Source organism: Colobus angolensis, unplaced genomic scaffold (genome assembly GCF_000951035.1).
Source record: "Colobus angolensis palliatus isolate OR3802 unplaced genomic scaffold, Cang.pa_1.0 Scaffold41, whole genome shotgun sequence".
Taxonomy (NCBI): Eukaryota; Metazoa; Chordata; class Mammalia; order Primates; family Cercopithecidae; genus Colobus; species Colobus angolensis.
In genome coordinates, this window is record NW_012117488.1 from 9,990,762 (window position 1) to 10,013,571 (window position 22,810).

At 39.6% G+C, this 22,810-nt stretch overlaps 1 long non-coding RNA gene across 1 annotated transcript in view; it reads right to left on the reverse strand.

The window, feature by feature from the left end:
* LOC105521818 overlaps positions 1–22,810 on the reverse strand; it is a 401,150-nt gene that overhangs the window by 98,936 nt on the left and 279,404 nt on the right. The gene's annotated exons all lie outside the window — the stretch shown is intronic.

Consider the following 22,810-nt stretch of genomic DNA (forward strand, 5'->3'; position numbering starts at 1 on the left):
ACAATCATTGAGCTAGACACAGAGTCACAGAGTGCCAGTTAGCTAGATACAGAGTACCAATTGGTGTATTTGCAAACCTTGAGCTAAGCACAGAGTGCTGATTGGTGTATTTACAAACCCTGAGCTAGACGCAGAGTGCTGATTGGTGCACGTACAATCCTCCAGCTAGATATAAAAGCTCTCCAAGTCCCCATCCAGTTCAGGAGCCCAGCTGGCTTCACCCAGTAGATCCTGCACCAGGACTGCAGGCAGAGCTGCCCTCCAGTCCCCAAGGGAGCTTGCACTCCTCAGACCTTCCGCTGTCAATGGGACCCGACTCCACGGAGCAGGAGGCGGTGCCCATGGGGGAGGGCCAGGCCAAGGCGGAGCCCACCACAGCGGGAGGAGCTCAGACATGGTGGGCTGCAGGTCCCTAGCTCTGCCCCAAGGGGAGGCAGCTAGGGCCCCGCAAGAATTTGCGTGCAGCACCTAGGGGCCGGCACTGCTGGGGGACCCGGCCCAACCTCCGCAACTGCTGACCTGGGTGCTAAGCCCCTCACTGCCCTGGGCCGGCGGCCCTGGCCGGCTGCTCAGTGTGTGGGGCCGCAGAGCCAGAGACCACACCCGCCGGAACTCGCACTGGACCGCAAGCGCGGTGTGCAGCCCGGTTTCCCACCGGCGCCTCTCCCTCCACACCTCCCCGCAAGCAGAGGGAGGAGGCTCCAGCCTCAGCCAGCCCAGAGAGGGGCTCCCACGGAAGCCAAGGCCGGAGGCCGAGAAGGCGCTGAGAGTGAGGGCCGCTAGCACATTGTCACCTCTCACTACTTCAACCAAAGTGGCTCATTTATATTCTGTTTAAGATATTGGGTTCTTATAGGCCAGGAGCAGCAGCTCACGCCTGTAATCCCAACACTTTGAGAGGCCAAAATGGGCAGATCATTTGAGGTCAGGAGTTCGAGACCAGCGTGGCAAACATGGTGAAACATCATCTCTACCAAAACTACAAAAAATTAACCGGGCGTGGTGGTGCGTGCCTGTAATCCCAGCTACTCAGGAGTCTGAGACAGGATAATTGCTTGAACCTGAGAGGCAGAGGTTGCAGGGAGCTGAGATTGTGCCACTGCATTCAAGCCTGAAGGGCAGAGCAAGACTCTGGCTCGAAAAAAAAAAAAAAAAATTGGGTTCTTATGACCTAGTGAAAAGATTGACTAGTGAAAAGAGATTCATTTGATTCATTTGTTAAACAAAGTTCAAGAACCATACCCCTAGGCAAGTTACTAACTTTATTTAGACCCTAATAAATAAGCCATACAATTTAAAAGACGAGGAACAGGACTCGCCTTTAATGGCAGAGCCTTTGCTTCTTTTCCTTCCTTTTTTTTGGGGGGCGTAAAACATGATGTACAAATAGTCACATGTTGGTAATTATAAAATATTTTCCACAATTGTCCTTTCTTCCTGAGCTGTCTTCCTAGTCTTGCTGATAGCACAAGTTACCATGTGAGCATTATTCAGAATGTTGGGAGTTGAATGGATGGCACTGTGAAATATGAGAAAAAAATGTGAAAGTTTGCAGTTTTAAAATTTGTCTTAGTATGTCAGAACTTTCTGGGATCCTGTAGGTCAGCCTGGGCATTGACATACATACCTGGTGTTAATATAGATTGATTTAGTCATGAAAAAGATCTACTACACAGCTATGCATCTATATTTTCTGGAAGATAAGTACTTATGTGCTGTAGTGCATGTATCATCACACACACCTGTGTTCAAACACACACACATGCATACACATACTTCTTTAGAAAGACCCAAATCTTGAACTAGAACCTGTAAGGAAAGTACAATAAAGTGCTGAGATTAAAGAACAAATAGCCAACTGAGATTTCTTGGGTTTGGGTTATGAGAGAAAAGCCGAATTTCAGGTTAAGATTTGAAGAGAGGAACTAAATATAAAGAAAAAAATGCTTAATGAAAATTCAAAGAATTAGGACTAGCCACTAAACACATGAGATGTGTGAGGGAGAGAGAGAAAAAAAAGAGAGAGAAAGGAGAGAGGGATCTAGTCTTTGATTCTGTTCCTTTTTCCACTCAGTCATTGGCCTTCTACCATCACGTGCTAAGGTATTAACACCAGCCTTCCTCACCTTACCACCAGTGGTTACTGCAGTCTCTCATGCTGCTAGTTTCTGCATGTATTGGGCATTTTTGTTTGTTTGTTTGGGGACGGAGTCTTGCTCTGTTGCCCAGGCTGGAGTGCAGTGGTGCAATCTTGGCTCACTGCAACCTCTGCCTCCCAGGTTCACACAATTCTCAAGCCTCAGCCCCCGAGTAACTGGGATTACAGGCCATCACATCCAGCTAGTTTTGTATTCTTAGTAGGGACAGGGTTTTGCCGTGTTGGCCAGGCTGGTCTCCAACTCCTGACCTCAGGTGATCTGCCCACCTCGGCCTCCCAAAGTGCTGCGATTGCAGGCGTGAGCCACCGCGCCCAGCCTAATTTTTGTTTTTGTTTTTGTTTTTTTTTGAGACGGAGTCTTGCAGTGGCACTATCTTGGCTCACTGCAACCTCCACCTCCTCGGTTCAAGCAGTTCTCTGCCTCAGCCTCCCAAGTAGCTGGATTCCAGGCACCCACCACTATGTTGGGCTATTTTTTGTATTTTTAGTAGAAACGGGGTTTCACCGTCTTGGTCAGGCTGGTCTTGAACTCCTGACCTCATGATCCACCTGCCTTGGCCTCCCAAAGTGCTGGGATTAGAGGTATGAGTCACTGCACCCAGCCAATATTTGTATTTTTAATAGAGACAGGGTTTCATCACGTTGGCCAGGCTGGTCTCAAACTCCTGACCTCAGGTGACAGGCCCGCCTTGGCCTCGCAAAGTGCTGGGATTACAGGTGTGAACCACTGTGCCTGGTCACTGGTCACTTCATTTTAATATCTCCAATTAACTACTTCATGTGTTTTAATTTTTTTTTTTTTTTTTAAGTGGTAGAATCTATATATGGAGAGGGGTTTGCTCAAGACTCAGGAAGGGGCAGGTCTTCATTTCTGTTTGCAGCTTTTAGATTGGAATTAAAATTCGGAAAGGTGCCTGGCTGATGTTCTCAGGCTCTTCTGCACTCAGCCCTATCGCAGAAACTCTCTTTTCCCATAGCATCATCTCTTGAACTGTTCTGCCTTTCTTTTTCTTTCATTCTGCCTCTTTCTTATCCCTATATATGCTTTTCTGGCTCTGATGTTCACTAAACTGTGACAAAACTCTTTCCTTCCTGATTGAAAACAGGCGGTACAGAGAGGAATTATTTCTGAAATATGAGAGGGTCTCTACTGTCACATTTGTGAAATGACAAGGAAACATCTAAGGGAAAATCTGTGGAGGACATTATTAACTGAGAAGAAATTGGCCACATTCCCAGATGAATCTAGAATATTCGGGGGGCTTTCCTTGTGCTGTTTTTTGTTAGTTAAATTTTTTCTTTTGTCTCTCTCTCTTTCTTTTTCTGAGGCGTAATCCTGGGCAGAAATAAAATGTCTTGAGTCAGGTTATCTTTCCACAAGGACAAGGAGAAGAGGGGTTGTATGTGAATGCGCTAATATGATTCTAAGTGCTTTCAAACTGTTCCTTTTAATTCTCTCTGTGGCATGTAATTCCTGAGGGACATGCACCAAATTGATAAGATCAGTGCTAAAGTGAACTGTCTCTTCTGGTCCCCAGGAGCGTCTGGCTGAAGTGTCAGAATACAATTGTGCATTAGTGGTGTTGCTGTCCTGTCGAAGAAACACTTCAGCACACTATTGACATCACAAGCAAATTAAAAGACTCACCAAAGTTAATATTCTCACATTATAACGACATCTCCTATAAATTATTAAAGCCCACACAATTTATTACCCATGTTAGGGGGAAAAAAAAGCAAGTTGAATCATGAGGCATGCTACTTAATGATTTATTTTTTTTTGGTCTTCAATGTGTTGAGGTTTATAAATCATCCTGCTCAACTCTGCACTGCGCCAAGGAAAACGCAGTTGCTAGTCATGCCCTCCTCTCACCAGTGATCACCTATGCACCGGATGGAAGCACACTCATTACTTGAGTATCTATCAGCAGCTCTCTCTTTCAGACTGACTGTTCCTTTTCATTACTGTACTGCTTAAGCATGGCATAGAATGAATATGATTTAAGACTTTAGATGATAGATCCAAGCCTTTTCAGAAATAAATATTAACTTCATTATTTAGGCAAGGTAGCCAAACTGACTTATATTCTATCTCAAGGCTTTTAAGTAAATCAAAGTTTACTTAGAAATCTTGTGATCTAAAGTCTAGTCCTCCAGCTATACCACTGGTCTGTCTTGATTAATGTCATGTTTTTAAACAAATATATTTTACTCCACTCTGAGTGGTGTGTTTTCTCTCTCATTCTTGCACTGGACTCGGGCAAGTCATTCAAATTCTGAGAAACACATTTCCTAATCTATTCGATGAGCATGCTGTATTAGTCTCTAAATTATTATCTTCCAGATATAAAAATTCTGATAGAGTGCAGAACTGCAAATCAGGCAGCAATTTGTCCTGCTGCTGGTCTTCCTGAGAGCCCTCTGCATATTTGCCTGGGGCATCGCTCTGCTTGCCCTAAGTTAGGTCTAAGAGGCCTGGGGTCTACTTTAGTCCTGTCTGCCCCTTCTTTTCTATGCTGGCCATAGAACAGAAGAAATATTTCAAGAGGAAATGAGCTATATTGAGAAGAATAAAAAGTTTGAGATGGATTAGAGCCACTGAGATTCTCCTAGAAATAATGGGCAAATGTTCTAACAACTCTAAAAGTTCCTCTGGGATTAGTTTACAATTCAAGGTTTTGGCGTCCATTTGGTCTGGCAGTCTTTGCTTATTTGCACATGTGCCCTTAATGGTACAGTCCTATTCCAGGCTGGACATCTTAAGTACAAACACTGATCTATGCTCCGGAACAGTCACCAGCATGTCTGCTTTTGAAAATAGCGTCATATATTACTGTCCTAAAGTTAGAAGAAAAATAAACGCTCAAGTGCAAACTAAAAAGTCATGTAAATACAAGTTGTTTTAATACAGTTTCTCTTGTGAAGGCAATTTGATACACATACTTCTTAGAAACTAAAATAATAGACATCAATAATGCATGGGCTACACATTTAATTTGCTCTGCAGAAATAAACAAACATGCCTGTATTTTTCATTTGGAGTCTCAAAACTTGGGAAACATAGTTGGAACTTTTAAAATGTGTTATTTTAGATTACATCTGATAAGCCTGTGTTTGTATCCCTGTCTCTGATATCACCTGAATGGACATCACTTAAGCTTAATGAGCCTTGGTTTTCTCATCTGAAAAATGGAGACAGCAATCCTTAGCTGTTTCCTAGGGCCAATGTGTGGTTAACAATAGATGATGAATTTAAAAAATAAAACTGTATGGAAAGATGGATTATTATGTTGATTTTAACTAATAATGATTAAACCCAATGAAATTCTAATTCCATTATCACTGGAATTATTTTTAATCCAAGAAGAAAGTTGGAATTTCATTCATCTCCCGTGAAAACCTTTCTCAGACAACATTTACGCACTCCTTTTGCTTGAGGAGACTGTTGAATAGGTGGGGTAAAGGAGGGACTCATGTTTACCTTCTGTCTCCAGGAATTGTACCATGTTACAGATATCTTAGAGTACACAGGGGCCAGGACTGGTAGTGCTGTTTCTTTCTTGTCGGATTAAATTCAGTAAGCATTTATTGGGCTCCAACCATGTTCCAGGTCCTTATTCACCACCTTATTCAGTCAAATGCATGAGTGTAGTAAAGTCTCACTACACATAGAAAAATAATTTTCCTGTGTAGGTATCCTTTTCCCAAAAATGTGAGTGTTGGAGTGTGGTGAGGACAGAAAGGCATACTTGGGAAAGTGAAGTTCAGGCATTGGTTGCCTAAGATCTTTGGACAAACAGACATTCAACTTATTGTAGAAGTTGTAGGATAATGCCCTGTTGCAGAACAAAGGCTTCAGTGGCCTTTGCTAAAATGTAAGGTCCACTCTGCTGATTAGATAGAACCATTGAACCTTATGCTACCCTATATATACAATGGAATCCATAAGCACCCTCCCAAGAGGGGAGGCATTTAGATGAGCTCTTTAAGACTTAGGTATTGTGTACCATGAATGAACATGAAAGGCTGGTGGCATAAATAGCCATTCATTCTGTCAACAACATTAATTGAAAACTCAGGGGTGCATAAAGCCCCATTCTGGTTTATTGAGTAAGCCACAAGAATACCTTCACATCTGTATGCAAATATTTCACAACTGTGAAACTGAGGCGTGAGTGCCACTGATGTGAAGAGGCTGTTTAGCAATAACATACACATCAGCTGGGACTTTTCCACATAATGTTTGCCTGACCACTTATGTGTCATGATTTTCTGCAATATACATGTCCTTTAAAGGTGTTATGGCACTTGTAAATACAAAAATTTGTTCCAGCGTCCTCAGCGAAATACCACCAATTGGACTGAAAACCTTGGCAATGTATATTGGCAAAGTAGTAGCATGTGTGCTATGTAAAGGTCCATGTATTGATATTTCTTTGCATTCTATAAAAGCTTCAGGTTTTGAATAGTTGTATTATATGTACGGGGTGAACAAATCTCAATTATTGTAAGACCTTTAGAAGCAATATTTTTTCATGCTTAATATATTCTCTCTTCTCTACTCTTTTTCCTAACCTACACTTTGAGAACAAGAAATGACATCTGTTTCACTCTATCAAGGAATCTACCCAAACAGCGAAAGGCCTAAGTCCCTTCAAGGCCTTGCCAATATTAGCTGTGTGACTCTGGTTGGATAAATTGCTTAACCTTGTTGAGTTTGGCTAACCGAGACCATTCTGCCCCACCCGTCCTTCAGCTCTGCACCTTGAAAGCTGCTTACTCTGAACATCTGTAACTCTGGGAGTGAGGACTTTTTTCTGGCTCTGGGAGTACGCTCAGTTTACCAAAAAATGCAAACCAGAGTACCCTACAGTTGTTACCTCTGGAGGCAGACTTCAACCAAAGATAGGTGGAGAGTTGGCAGATAAATATTCCAGCTTCTTTACCCCTTAATTGAGCTAACACTGGGCTGCATTCTGTACCAGCTTTCATAGCTCCCTAGCACGACTGAAATGTCAAATTGGAAACCACCTGAAAACACACCTTCTATTGGCTTTCTTTCTGTCTCATTCCATACTCCCTATCAAAGTTTCTGGGGATCAGCTCAATTAAAGTACAAACAGTCACTGACTTACAGTGGTTTGACCTAAGATTTTACAACATTTTGATGGGTTTATTGGGGATGTGAAATACATTTCTGACTTATAATATTTTCAGCTTAAGATGGGTTTATCCAGATGTAACCCCATTGTAAGTCAAGGAACAATGGGATTTGCATTTGAATCTTTGTCTTACATTTCTGGGGGAACCCATTAAAGTATTTAATTTTCTCATGTGTAAAATGAAAACAGTGCCTGTTCTACCTATCCGCATGGTTATTATGAAGATCAAATTAGATAATATATGTACACATACTTTGAAAATTGTGAAACACTAAATAAATTCACATGTTTTAAACATTACTGCTGTTGCTATTGTGTTTAAACTTTAATTCAAACATGTAAAATATTAGCAAATATAATTCTTTTTTCTTTACTTTTTCATATGCACTTTCTGCTTTTGTAGAAAGAATTATATTTTTTAGCTAATATAATTCATTGGTGGTAAGCCAAAGATAAAAAAAACTGAAAGTAATATGTAAGATATGAAGTTATTGACAAAGGGTAGAGAATCAGTACCACAGGATGAAGAGAACTTTTCAACTACTACTGTAATACCACCCAACACCCACATAACCCTCTCCCCCAAATGACAGATGTCAAAGGCAAAGGATTAGAAAAGAGACGACTGGCTTTTCCCTATTGTTACATACTTTTCTCAGGAAGAATATCTTTCCATCTTTTCTTTGTTTGGAAGGTGCCTTTTCATTATCTTATAAATTCACAGGGTAGGGACTGTGCTTAAATCCTTAGTGTGTAGAGTTCTTTAAAAATTTAATCTGGTTATTCAAATATTCAAAAAGATAAGGCAAAACCATCTTACTAACCAAAGACAGACAGATGGGGGACAGACAGAGGGAAGAGTTCAAGAAGCAGCAATTGTACATAGCCATGTCCACTCATCACCCAAAAGCCGAGACAAATATTAAGGCAGAAAGCTAGAGACTGCTTAATCCTGTGTGTTACCTCTCAAAAGCAAATGTGTGGGGAATTTTTCAGGAAAAATTTTGTTGTGCCGAGAGTTTCTGCAGCTTGATACATTTTAATCACCTCACTCAGAAACCTGTCCCCCCGAGCCCCTCAAAAAAAAAAAAAGGGTAAAATCCAGGGATTCTGGAAGTAAAAGTTCATAAATTAAGATCCTAGTTTCCCTCTGAGGAAAACACGGTCGTAGGTGGTGGGTGGTGCGGAGCTCTGATCCTCCCGCTCCTTCTCCTGACTCACTGCTGTTCGCTCTTGCCAAGGAACAAGTCGGTCAGGGAGCCGCGCAGCAGCCATAGCTTTTAAGGACACAGGAAAAACACCCTTGGATCTGGAGGTGGCAATTCACTGATTTCGAATCACTCTAACAAGCTGCAATGTACAATCTCTGGAGAAGGTGTGAGCTGACTTGGTCAGAGGAGGAAAGGAAAAGAATCTCAAAGTGAAAGGACCAGTTCGAATGCCTACCAAGAGTTTGAGAATCACTACAAGAAAAAATCCTTGTGGTGAAGTTTGGTTCTAAGACATGCGATCGTTTCGGAATGAGAATCCACAAGCGACTCATTGGCACAGTCCTTTTGAGATTGTTAAGCAGATCTCTTCCATCAATATTGAGCCAGGAGTTGAAGTGGAAGTCACCATTGCGGATGCTTAAGTCAACTATTTTAATAAATTGATTACCAGTTGTTAAAAAAAAAAAAGAGAGAGAGAGAGATCCTACTTCCCACTGTGATGGTATTAGGAGGTGGGACTTTGGCTAGGTGACTATGTCATGAAGGTAGAGGCCTCATGAATGGGAACAGTGCTCTTATAAAAGAGGCCCCAGAGAGCTGCCTCACCCCTTCTGACCTGTAAGGACAAGGAGAAGACAGCTGTCTATGAACCAGGAAGCAGCCCTCACCAGACGCTGAATCTGCTGGCTCCTTGCTCTTGGGCTTCTCAGCTTCCGGAACTGTGAGATATAAATTTCTGTTGCTTATAAGCCACCTAGTCGATAGCATTCTGTTATAGCAGCCCAAATGGACTAAGACACTCAGATATAGAACTACTGTTTAATAGCCCAAAGAGCTATGAAAGCAAATGCTAAAGCAATACATTCATATTGCAGGCTCATATGATTATTTATATCTTGCCAAACTAAGTAAGTTTTATTAACGGAATGAAGAGCTTGGCACTTCAGTTTTTGTGACATTGTAATTTTCTTAAATGTTAATCAATTTTGACCACATTTGCCCCAGTACTGAACATTCTTCGGTGCAAATTTAGTTTTAGTGTGTGGTTGACTGCCATGTTGAAATAACGATCTTTGGTAATTGTTAATGATTTTAATGAAGTTGAGTACATTCACAGCAGTTACAGGACTGCCACTGCACAGAATGAAGTCTGTCATTACAGTTACAACTTACGTCCTGCAAAAATACTCTTGAGATGTAAAAATAGGCACATTGTTCACAATCTTTCAATTCGCTTCGTGTTATTACTCCCATGTTTACTGGGAAGGTACAGTTAAGAATTGTCCTCTAAATTTGTTCCCTCAAAGGCTTTTGTTTATCTTCATTTATATATTGACTGACTTTCTTTGTGATCCTTAGTTCATAAAAAGTATTGCATTTCTCAATTTCAAACTGGATTCAGGAGGTTACTTCCCACCCCCTGCCCCCCTGCTCCTGTAATACTTAGCTGGTGCTGCTGGCATAGCACATGTCACACTCTATTATAGATAGCTGTAGAAGTGTCTGTCACCTCCATTAGACTAGGAGTTCCCTGAAGGCAGTAACCACCATTTCATTTTTGCCTTCTTAGCACCTGTCAGTTCCTGACATCTAGTCAGTGCTCAGTAAGTGTTCGGTGATTGAATCAAATAGACACAATGCAGTATGTTTATATTAAATGTGTTTTCTGCTTCACTTTACACCAGTTGCTACTTATCCTATTATACTTATATTCTTATAAAATAATACATTTTAAGACCAGAAAGGCACAATCACATTTGGGTTGAAAATGATTTACTTTTTCAATGTAATTGTTTTTCAAAAGCTGTTTGCTGTCGATTGGCTTATCAAATTTTAAATATTTTCTTTCTGAAAGGTAGGATTTCAAAAGATTTCTAATTTTTTAAAATGGATTTTTACATTGTCAAGAAGACACATAATAGGTGAGACCAATCTTTCACCTGATAAGTATGAGAATTCCTACTACATTATGATTTGTTCAATTCAAGCCACTGATTTTAGATAGGAAAAGGAATGGAATAAATGTTTTTAAAAATCCCAACTGTTGAAAAGTTCTGTAATATAATCTAAAACAAATATACCAACTTAACTTTTCCTTATAATAAGGAAACTGGTAGTTTCAAAAACCATCTGCAGGATAAATATTTATGGAGCAGAATGACAACTTGACTTATCCAAAGCATTGGCATACATTTTCTTAGTTAACGTTTGATGAGGCTTTTCCACTTTGAATTCTTCAGTGAACTAAAAGAAGAGTTTCATTAACGATTTGAAAGTTAATGAGGCCGTGATCCCTTTCCAGATGTTTCATTCATCAAATAATTGTGATCTTTCTTCCAAATAGCCATGGTTGCTTGATTCCTATTTTCTTGTTTATTGAGCAGTGATTTATAAAGATGAAGAGAAGTGCCAGGCAGATGATGGGGATCGGATATATTTCATCTGTCTCCAACGTACAAAATCTTGTACTCTGCATTATTATAGATTCAAAAGTATATTTATAAATCTAAAAATTGGAAGCTTGTACTCTCCTGAGCCCGTGTATATAAACATATAATGAACAATATTCTTTATGTGTTTCTACATACATACACAGTTGTCTATCTATGTACAGAAATATACAGAAGCCTCTATTTTTGAACTCTCCGAAGCTTCTTGCTTATGGTCAGCCATGCCAACAAACTTCGCATAATTTAGGCATCATTTTACCTTACAAAAAATTGGAGCCTCTTTAGATTCATTACCAAAGGATAATCATCTTAGTTGTGAATAGAGATACTCTTTTTTAATGGTTTTTGCTTAAAAGCATAGGTACACTTTTAACTGTTTGTCTACAGAAGGAACTCAAGAATATGGCTTATGGCCGGGCGCGGTGGCTCAAGCCTGTAATCCCAGCACTTTGGGAGGCCGAGACGGGCGGATCACGAGGTCAGGAGATCGAGACCATCCTGGCTAACCCGGTGAAACCCCGTCTCTACTAAAAAATACAAAAAACTAGCCGGGCGAGGTGGTGGGCGCCTGTAGTCCCAGCTACTCGGGAGGCTGAGGCAGGAGAATGGCGTAAACCCAGGAGGCGGAGCTTGCAGTGAGCTGAGATCTGGCCACTGCACTCCAGCCTGGGCAACAGAGCAAGACTCCGTCTCAAAAGAAAAAAAAAAAAAAAAAGAATATGGCTTATTTGCAGAATTTTCCTTGGGGTCTAGGAAAGAGACCAATTTTTGCTGAGAGTAGACTTTTCTAATTATATTTTCAAATATTTCAAAGTATAGGAATAAGAGGTAATAGAGCCCAAAACCCAAATTAAGGTGCACTGAAAAAGCTACATTTAAATAAGATAGTAGATAAGTGAGTGACCACAAATAATGCAACATCAACAATAATCAAACTAAGGCTCAGTGTATACTATGCACTAAATACTATTGTAAACACTTCATGTATTAGTTCATTTTTGCTCACAGTGATCTCATGAGGTAGATACTAGTATTAACCCAGATTTACAGATTAGGAAAGTGAGGAGGCACAGACATTTAAATATCTTACCCAAGTTTACAGCTCCGGTAAGGGATAGCGTGGGATGGAAACTGGAGCAACCGGTCTCTAGGGTGATTGTTATTACACTATTCAATAGTGAGCACCAGGTGATATGAGAACTTTGAGCTATTCATGTTTTATCCTGCTACTGCACATGTTTTTTTTAATTGCTCCCCAAACTGTCATTCCATTCTATTCACTTTGACTATGTTGGTTCTAGTTTTGACAAATGGGCAGAGAAAAGTGGTAACACCTGTCAAATACAAAACCAAAATGAACAGAAATTATTTTGCATCCTTTTTGGCATTATTAATATTCTTGTATTTTGAGCATCCTATTTCCATTCCTTAGAAATTAATGAAAATGTGTTCAGGTCATAAACAGAAATGTAATTGGGGTAAATGGGTTATCCCAAAGAAGGAATGGGAAAGTACCTATACCCAGCTACTTCTCTTCCCTGAGAAGGGAAATTGCTTTACTTGAGCCATTCCCCCACCCAGGCAGCCAACAGTCAATACTTTATTGATATAAGGAATATGAAAGCTCCTCCTTCCCTGCCTGCACCCCCTTCCCCACCCCTACACACATACTCTAAGGGCGAATTGACCTCTGGTGCTCCAGAGCTTCCTGTAGGACCAAGCTCTCACAGTTTTCAGCTGAACATACTTCTTACTTAGCTTTCTTCCTTAACCCTGTCCTTCCTTCCCCTTCCCCCAAAGCACTCCCTCAATAAATCAGTTTTATAAGAATCATTTTCTTAGTTTCCACTTTTAGGGAGCCCAAGTCAAGATGAATGATACTGGAAGTGGTCCTAAGAAGCAGAGACTAAGCTGACATTCGGGAGGTGGATGGTAATAAGGCTCTTATCCCTGGTGGTAGGTGCATTATTAATCCCTGGCATCATATACCAGGGTGATTGTTAAGATCAGGGGTCAGCAAACTATGGCTGTGGGCCAGACTCAACACGTTTGTCATAGTCTGTTGGTTAAAAATAAGTCACAAATCCAGCCCATACTTAACGGAGTGGATTAAACAATGTCATGAACACTACAAGGCAAGGCTTACTGGGAGCCATCTTACAGTCTGCTTAATACACAGACTCAGTTCTATTATTTGTCATTTAAAGCAAAATGTGAGAGTCGGAAAACCTCATTAGCATCATTTAAAGAGACATCCTTCTCTTGTAGAAAGCAGACAGATTTGGAGATCAGGCTCATGGCTCATTTGTAAGTGGAATAACTTTAATGGAGGCTAAATTCTCAGCCTAGGCAAGTTTCCTGTGCAAAATTTAGGGCTCTGAAATAAAGGAGTAGTACTCTGAAGTTTGGGATAGGGATATCTGAGTAGATGAGCACCTTACAACTACATCGTCCCCTGAACATGTGTGGCTCACAGAAATGGCTAGTAAGCCCCCTTTTCTCTTGTTGAAAGTGAAAGCTTCCTTCATGAATACTATGCCAAGGTCTCAAATGAGGCAGATGCCTTATAAGACAATTCTCAGATCTGCCTGTGCTTTCCCTCATGGAGGTCACGCTGATAATTTGGGCCACATTTCAGCATGACCTAGCTAGGGAATTGATGGCCTGCTAAGGAAGGAAATGAGTTACATACTCCATGTGATATCTAGGACTTGATTGCATGTATGCTCAAAGAGTATGCCTGGGAGGGATCCTGAGGGTCCTGGCAGAATATAAAGCTATGTAATGGACAGTTTTCTCATATGGGGTTGTTCTGTTGAAACAGGATTTAATACCTAGCAAAGTCTTATATGATAGGTCTAATGTAAGACTGGGATAGCTCTTAGTAGCTTGGAAAAAGTGATAGGTCACATGAAATGAAGTAGAGATTCTGGCACTATGGTAATAGATTGTGGAGAAAGAAATAAACCAATTAAAAAAATGAGCATGCAAAAATGGGTTCATTATGGAAGACTGAAATATCCATATCTGACTATGTTCCCTAGGAGAGCTTGGAGGACATGTTGTTTATTAACATGATTAGGAATTTGCTGATCAGGCAGATTCCAACATTGTGGGGAAGCATAGTTCTTCTTAAACCAGGGATAGAAGGACATGTGATTAAAAGACTGGGGTCCATTGTAGCAAGGGGATGGTAGGATTCCAGATTAACAGGGGCCACAGGGAAGCACTTAATTGTCAGAAGCAAAGGGAGTGCAGTCACCACAATGGGAAACTGGGTTGAAATGGCTGCTGTCTGGGTGGAGATGGGAACTGTCACAAGGTATCCATGGAAATGGTTACTATGTGAAATGGCAAGATAGATGAGTCACCAACAAGGGTATTGGTTCACACACATAATCAAAAGAGGTAGAAAATAATGAGCAAAAGGTTGACTCGGATATCTCAATGAAAAGTCATAATTTCTTGCCTTGTCTTCATACCTGAGTGAGTTCTCATAACCAGAAACTATTGACTGAAGGAGATGCTGGGTCTCCATGAGACAGGAACTACAACATTATAGTAAGTGTGTGACTCCTCAGTTCTTCCCCAAAAGGACCAAGAGGTATTTACTCAGAAAACTGTACACTGGAACAAAGGGAATGCTCAGATCTTTTTAGGATTGGTAAATATAAGATATGAGTTGATGCTGACAGCACCACCATGGGCCGCTTGTTAGAGTATGGACATGTAAGTGTCAGGAAATAAAAGGAGTTCTGATCTAGACTTATTTCACAGTGGGTTTCCCGGGGTCACACACTCATTTAATGATCATTTTTCTAGTCCTTGAATGTATAATTGGCATGAGCCAGTTAGAGGTTGATAGAATTCTCCCATTGTTTTCTTGACCAACTATTGTACTGTCAAAGTGGAAAGTCTTTGAAACTATCCTCTGTGGTCAAGTTAGTAAATCAAAACCAGTTATCACATCCTGAGAAAAATTGTACAGATTAGTGCAATAAATAAATACTACTCTCAAAATAGATAGTCTCAAAGATTTAAAGGATACATAGGTGAGGATCCTCTATCTGCATGTAGCTGAGCAATCGAGACCATATACAAATTAAATCATGGAGTTCTGAGCTGAGTACTGCCAACTGAACCAAGTTGTAGTTTCTATCACAGCTGTTATGCTGCATGTAATATATTTACTAGGGCAAGTTAACCAGATACAAGATATGTGGTTATTGTTCTGGCAAATGTGTTATTTTTAATACCCATTAGGGAGGGGGGGATCAGAAGCAGCTTGCATTCGTATGGATTAATAACAAGAGTCATGATCTGTCCCAGTGTTATGTGAGTTCTCCAGCTTAGTCCAAATATAGTCTGTAAGGACTGGGACTGTACAGACATTCTACAGGGCATCATCTTTGTGGACCATATGGATAAAATCATGTTAATTGGACCAAGGAACTCACTTTATAGAAAAGGAGGTATGGCAATGGGCACATGCTCCTGGAGTTCACTGGTCCTCCCACACTCTGGCCCAGTTACAGCACCAGTTTAGAGATGGCATCCTATGAGGATAAGTATTATCTTTTGGAGTATAGTGTGCACTTTAAAGCAACAGATACTATATGGTTCTCTGTCCTCAATGATTAGAATACATGAGTACAGGAATCAAAGAGTAAAAATAAGAACTCCACTCAACCATCACTCTCAGGGACCCATTCTTGCAACTCAGGTTTTGTGAGTCTAGAGGTCCTAAGTCCCAGAGGAGGGAAACTTACACTTAGGGGATCTAGGAAAAGTCTCAGTAAACTTAAAGCTATGGCTATTGCCAGATTACTTTGAGCTCCTTGTGCCAATAGACTGGCTGGCACAAAAAGTTACTGTATTGGCAGGATAAATGACCCGATTATCATGAGGAGGCAGAAATGCTGCTACATATTAGATACAGGGAGCAATGTGTTTGTCACTCAAATGATCTGTTGGGCCGCATCTTGGTATTCTCATGCCTTGTGTAACTGTAATAGGCAAGTACAGCAACTATAACCAGATTAGGGCCTGGTAATCAGGTGCTTAGATTCCTACCTAAGTTTTGAGAATTTGGCTTATGCCTTCAGGCAATCCATCTAGACCTGCAGGAAGTACTCACCCATAAGCAGGAACATCTGGAAGAGTGACGAAGGGGTAGATGATGATTATGTTATGGGCTTGGGACACACTGCAGCAGTGGAAGCTACAGTTTGTTTTACTCATCTTTATCTTATATAGGAGCCCAAGACATGTGAGTAACCAGAATCCTGAAGCTGTTGTGCCCGAATGGAGTAAACTAAATGTCAGAAGCAAGTGGTTCTGAGCGTTGCGAAGGGTGGCCTACCGTGGCTGCTGTTGGTATCCTTCTTGCTCCCCAGCGCCTGTCAGGGTTTTTGGCTGCTAACAGCTCATAGCTCTCTCCTTCCCAAAGATTAGCCCTCAGCTGAACCAAGCTAACTTACCTGAGAATTATCCTCCCTGGGGATAAGAGGAGCTAACTCTGTAGTACAATATATGCTTCAGAGCTCCCCAAAGGAGCAGGCTCAGCTAAGGCCAGTTTTCATCCTTCTTAGCTACCTTCGTCCCTGCTTCTGCCTATTCTGCTCGTCTTGCTTCCCTCCTCCCAAGAACACTCCCTTTGTAAATCATTTTCAGAACAACTTTAATCTCTGACCCTGCTTCTAGGGATTCTGACTTAAGCACCAATCTTCTACTATTAACTATACTGGAAACGTATTTTTTCTACCCATATCACTCTGACCCAAACCTGATAGTATGCACGTGAAAGGTTGTGTACATTGAGGTTGCCAGTTTTGTTTTGTTTTTAATTTTACCTCCTGAGCCTAAAATCTCTCCTTAATTTATGATTGTAGCAAAGGCTCTCATTTTCAATTCCCAACCTCTCTATAACTCATAAAAACTATTCTATTTTTGTCATTCTCCAAGCCTTCCTCTATACTGATGCTAGCTATTTTTTAAAACACGATTCTTATCATGTTACTCCCCTGATTAAACATTTTGGTGACTTTCCACTGCTTCCTGGATGAGGTCCCCACTCTTTAGCATAACATACAAGGCTTTGTTTATTGGGCTGCAATTTGGAGCCGAATTATGATAGACTGTTCCTCCTACCACACAGCCTGTATACCATATGCTATAGTCATAGTCAACAACTTCTTCTTCCTTGAATAAGACATGCTTTGGTTTGAATGTATGTTATTTCTTCTGCTTGGAATGGCCACTTCTTCCTTTTCTGCTTGATGAATACCTACTTATACTTTAAGATGCACCTTAATTTATTAACTTTTTTGTGAAATTATTATTCACCTATCCAGTACCTCTTTCCAAACCCAAAGAAGTATTAATAACTCCCTTCTTTGTCTTCTTATAACACTAAGCACACACCTGTATTACGAAGCTTGTCATATTGTTTGTTATTATTTATTAACATGTTTTTCACCTCCACACAACTTTGAATGTTCCAAGAATCATGTCTTTGTACATCTAATATCTCTCACATGGCTTAGCATTGTTCTCAAATAATGTGTATTAATTGAAGGAAGAACTTGTCTTTTTCTTAGATAGCTTCACAGCCTGACAAGTTGATTGGTTCTGTCCTTGCTCCTGTCTTCAGTCATTTCCCTCTTGTTGGCGATTTTGAAACTGAAGAGTCTCTGGACAGCTGTCTGTTCACCTAAGTCTAATGACTCTCCACGGCGTCAGTCCATCATTGCTTGAATTATATAACTTTCCCTCTATGCACTCAAATACATTCATGCTCCCTGTGATTTGTAACAAAGGAGGGTTAAGAAATAAACTTTTAGCTTCGTGACATAAATGCAAGCTAACATTTTCTCTCTCCTTGAAGGTGGTAGGAAGTAAGGAGAAAGTGAGAGAAAATTGCTTGACAAGTAAATAAATCCCCGCCTCCTTCATAATTTCCTCTCTGTGCTGTACTCACTCTGAATGCGAATTTAATTGGTCAGTTTTTCTGCTTCATCTAGACTTACATATAACCATAAAATGATGCTTTTTACATTTTTAGCTTTTTCTAAATAAAATTATTTCTTTACATTTTTGAGGGGCTGGATTGTGAATCTCACCTAAGGGAGTTCAAATAAACACATTTTTTTTAACTCCAGTGTATTATTAGAAGTTGTATTAGTGATCCTTGATTAAACTAGAAGGTAAAAATGATAATAAAAAGGCCCTGCATTATAGCAAACCCAATGGTTAATGTGGCATAAAACATGGTTATGAGACTCTGGCCTGATAATATTCATTTTTTTTTCCTCCAGCCACATTCTCAGCCTCAGCTCCTTCATTTCCCTCTGACTTCAAAGGAATCTCTGCATGAAGAGGGAGGGTACACAATAGAAGAATTGGCCCAATTATCCCCTTCTGTTTGGAAATGGGTGAAGATTACGGGTATGTTTTACTTCTTCCTGTGCTTTGGACTATATAATGTCAATTACCTCAAGCAAAACCTCCTACCCTGGCTAATACATAGGTTTGGATTATACCAAAAATTGCATAAAATTGGAAACAAGACATTAACAATAATCCATAATGGTGTAATGTAATAGAACACATGTTTATATTCATTGACTTTAGCTAGTACCAAAAAAAAAAAAGGTAAATTAGTTTAGTTTAGAGATTTAAATTTTATATTTACTATATCCTGACCTTTTTGCTCCTCCTCCACCACCTTGTATTACGAATGAGGTAATTAAAAAGAGTCTATTTATTTTTTGTTCTGCTATAGCAGAACAAAAACATTTTTGCCCCCTTAAATGTGTTTGTGTGTATGTGAATGTGTGTGTGTGTGTTATGTGCATTGATCATTTTAACCAAAGTGTGAAAATGAAGTTGTAATGCTAAAGGCCAAAGGAATGAATTAACCTGACCTGTTAATTAAAAGACTGTGCTTGAAGTATTAACCAGGAACCACTGTTGGACTTTTCATTCTCAACCCAAAATGAGAAGGCAAGCACAGTAATCCCACATCACCTCTGGAAATGATGTCAGGAAATGTTTTCGCAGAGTCAGCTACTGGTCAAGACTTACATCAAGTTAAACAAAATAATGAAGGATCAGGGATTCTAAAAGGGCCAAAAGTTCTAACGGGAGACCTTTAGCCCCTTTGCCTGCAATGCATAATAATACTTCCTGTTTGTTTGATATGTCCTTACCATACTCTGAAAGAACAAACTCTTATAACTTCCATATTAGGGACGAAGTCTTCTGTCCCCACCCTTCCTGTTTACGATTATTTTCCACAGAAGTGAATCAGTGCAGTTTGAACTACAGAATGAATATGACAACAAGAACAAAAAACCCCAAATAGACCAATCTACCTGAAGCCATGTCTTATTAAACTTCCAGAATATTTGGGAGTGTCCATGCTACAGAATAATTACATATAACTATATATAAATTTAACTAAGGTTGGCTTGAAGTTTAAAATGTCTTTGATTAAAACTCCACTTTCCTTATGTGAGTCTAGATAGATCATACAGTTTAAGATTCACCAACAAAAGCTTGTAGCAATAACAATAGTGGGAGGCTTGACTTCTAAAAACAGCTCTTTCCTGTTAGGTATTTCTGCCCACAAATACAGTTGATTGCAGGTAAGTAACATGTAAGTATTTTTATCATTACTACAAGAGCTTGGACATATATAATATAAAGGAATTTTAAAATTAATTGATTGCTGTTTAAGCCTCCAGCTTTAGTGGCTTGTTATTATTTTTCAGTCAGCACTTAGGCTTTACTTCCTAATGCCCCAAGAAAACAGAGCAAGACACTTGAACACAAACTTTCCACCAGGTAACTCTAGAGTTTATAAGCAGCAATGAATGACATTTCCTCAGGAAAATCTTAGAAATTATCACTGTTGCTCTTTTTATTAGTCCATGTTTAACCTGAAGCTAGAAACTACGTCCCATTTATTTCCGTCTCCAGAATTTGTATTACCAACTGTACTATGTTGAAGTTTATATGACAGGCCATTTCAACACTTTTGTTTAGTTAAAGAGGAGTGCATCACTTTTAAAGAAAAGCACGATTGCCAAAAAATATAAACAGCCCTAACTTTGATTAATATAAATATTTTAAAACCAGAACGTTCTGTTACATCTTACAAAAACAATTCGAATATAGCTGATGGGAAAGAAAAAGTGCTTTCATACATTAGACAGATCCAACAAAATACAGCTGCAGACCAAATTTTAAGTAAATATGAATTGTTTGTCGTTTCAAAGGGCTATGGTATTTACTTAAATGGAGTTATTTTAGAGTACTTTATGTTTCATTAGTAAAAACGAAAGTTTTCAAGATAGTTTTATTTTTGAAGTATCCCATTTAAGTCCCAAGTCCTCTAACTTAAAAATGCCATTAAAATTACTCCCCCTGCCCAGTGAGGGTTATTTGCTAATAAGCCACTGGACAAGAGATGTGTGAAGTGAATAGATGAAGAAAAACGTTGACAGCAAAAGGGAGGTCTAGGGGGTGAAGTTAGTTTATTAGGCCCTGTTTGTCACGAATGGCCCTGCTGCACATATAAAAGCAAATCCCTCTACCTTAGAAGATTAATTCTGAAGGAGGCACTCTTAGGTCAAAGTATACATAAGCGTGTGCCTAATCTCAGAGAAATCAGGCTATTTTCTCACAGCAATTAAGCAGAGGTCTGGGGTTTCACCCACAGTGTATTTAAACACAGGATACAATTAAACCCCAACGTATTAATATCTTTGCTCTGCAAAATTACCCAGGAAATAGATTTCGCCCTCTTTCAAATGAAAAGCAAGTCAAGTTAAGAGAATAACTTGATTCTTAGCTAAGTTGCTTGAAATAAGAGTATCGTAATTTCTTCTAATTGCTGATGTCTTATAGACAGAGGTAGTTCTTACTTTACAATAGGGTAAGAGTTATAAGCTTTCTAGTTCCTTTAATCTAAATAGCAAAACTTAGAAGTGTGCTTGTAAACGTATTGTTTTTAAACTGTGATTAAAATTCTGACACAACATATGTGAAAAATCAATTCATTATAAAAATCTGAGAACTCACTATTTACCATCAGCAAAATACCTTCAATGAGGAGAAGCTTTGCAACCAATGCGAAGAGTAAAAAAAGTAAACATAAATCTTAAGCAGTCGAGTGCTCGGAAGGGACTGCTATCTACAGAGGTTTTTCTGGAAGTTATTTTGTTCATATACTCATCTCAAAAAGCGAATCTTCTAGGGAAAATTGTAGCCAGTTTAAAATACCGCTTCACAGAGAAAAATAAAAACAACAAACAACTTTTATTTGTTGTACATCAGTTCCCTAAAGGCAAAATTTTTTAATAGTATAAAAGTTATATTAAATAAACACCTTTATTCAGATCTTGAAAAAAATAACCTTTCAGGTACTAAAAGATTTTTAGTACAAATATTGTTACTTCTACATATCAAGTTAGTATTCCAATTTATTGCCAAACCAAATTCTCTTTGGCTTTTTTAGAGAATAGTAGGGGAAGGAAGTTGGTCTTGGAATAGGAAGAGATACAAATTTATAGTTTATCCTTTACATGGCTGAATCAATAGTTTTTTCTTTTGTATAGGAGTTTCTAGCAAGATAGTTGTTGGTGTACGGTACAGCAGAATACCGAGTGAGAAATCCTTTAACCCATGACACATGAGAATGTTCTTATACATTAATAAAGCTGAAAGAATGAAGCAATATAGGATGAATCAGATGTGGGAGAGAGTGCGTTGTGTGCTGTGTGTTGGGGAGGCTGTGTGGTTGCCAAGGTATTTTCCCATCTAACACTCCATTGTTGCTTTTAAGAGGAGCTGAGTACTCAAGGTAAAGTGCACAAGGCAATGTGTCTTTGAAAGCACACTATAAATAGTTTAGGCAGTTTTTGGATGTGTGCTGGGATATGTGAGGAGGCATGCAATCTGAATTTTACGAAGCATTGTTTTAATAGGACCAATGACTTTAACAGTACTTCTTGCCGACATCACTGGCAAATTGGTCTATTCTGTAACCTTTACAATTGCAGCATATCCCAAAATGAGTTACTTATTAAACAAATGTTCTTTTCTTTTTTTTTAGGGCAACTGACCTTTAAATGATTATTTCTCAGCACTTGCAACAAAGAATCTCACCTCTCACCTTTATACTTCTGATGCTACAGTGAGTGAATCCATAACCTTTTCACAACATGTAAGGAATGTGCCACACAATATGGAATTGCAATCATTAATGAACACTTTTTCTTTTAAGGGGGAGTCTTATTACTTATTATTAAATTATTGCAATACACAGAAGCCATGCGAAAGTATAAAAATAGTTATTTTGATCAATCTGCAACTATTTTAGAAAATATTAACTCCAAAAACACCAAAGAATAATTTACTGCTAATGACAAGTTTCTACTGACATTTTCTACCCTTAACTTATTTTTAATTAAAAAAAATATATATATTTTTTTGAGACAGAGTCTGACTCTGTCTCCCAGCCTGGAGTGTAGTGGCATGGTTCGGCTCACTGCAACCTCTGCCTCCCAGGTTCAAAGGATTCTCCTGTCTCAGCCTCCCCACTAGCTGGGATTACAGGTATGAGCCACCACACCTGGCTAATTTTGTGTTTTTAGTAGAGACAGGGTTTCGCCATGTTGGCCAGACTGGTCTCAAACCCCTGACCTCAGGTGATCTGCCTGCCTTGGCCTCCCAAAGTGCTAGGATTATAGGTGTGAGCCACCACTCCTGTCCTGTTTCCCCTTAACTTCTGAGGCAGAGGTTTGTGTGGGGCCGGCGGGGGGG